The sequence below is a fragment of the Sinocyclocheilus grahami genome, unplaced genomic scaffold (assembly GCF_001515645.1).
Source record: "Sinocyclocheilus grahami isolate Dianchi unplaced genomic scaffold, SAMN03320097.WGS_v1.1 scaffold2966.1, whole genome shotgun sequence".
In the NCBI taxonomy this organism is placed as follows: domain Eukaryota; kingdom Metazoa; phylum Chordata; class Actinopteri; order Cypriniformes; family Cyprinidae; genus Sinocyclocheilus; species Sinocyclocheilus grahami.
Window position 1 is genome coordinate 50,055 of NW_015508139.1, and position 362 is coordinate 50,416.

The following is a 362-nucleotide window of genomic DNA, read 5'->3' on the forward strand; positions in this document are numbered from 1 at the left end:
TTTCTTGAATGCTTTTGTTTAGATGTAAAATGAAAAAAGTAATGCACTAGGCCTAATTGTTTCTTTCTTATATTTGTTCTGTTGTTGCTTTTTTGCATCTGTTCTTATTTTAATAACAAAATGGCTATATTGTGCTTATTAATATAGTAGGCTAATTAATATTAAGAAAGGAAGTGGAGGAAACAATGCAACATTGAAAGGTGATTTTGCTTTGGAACCTTCCGAAAACTTCAACTTGATTTTTCTCAGAACTGAGTTTGCTGACTCTGTCGAATTCAAACGGGTGTAGCTCAGTCATTTCTTGTCAGTTTCCAAAAAAATCATATATCATTTTGAAGGTATTTTAATGGAGAATGTGAAAA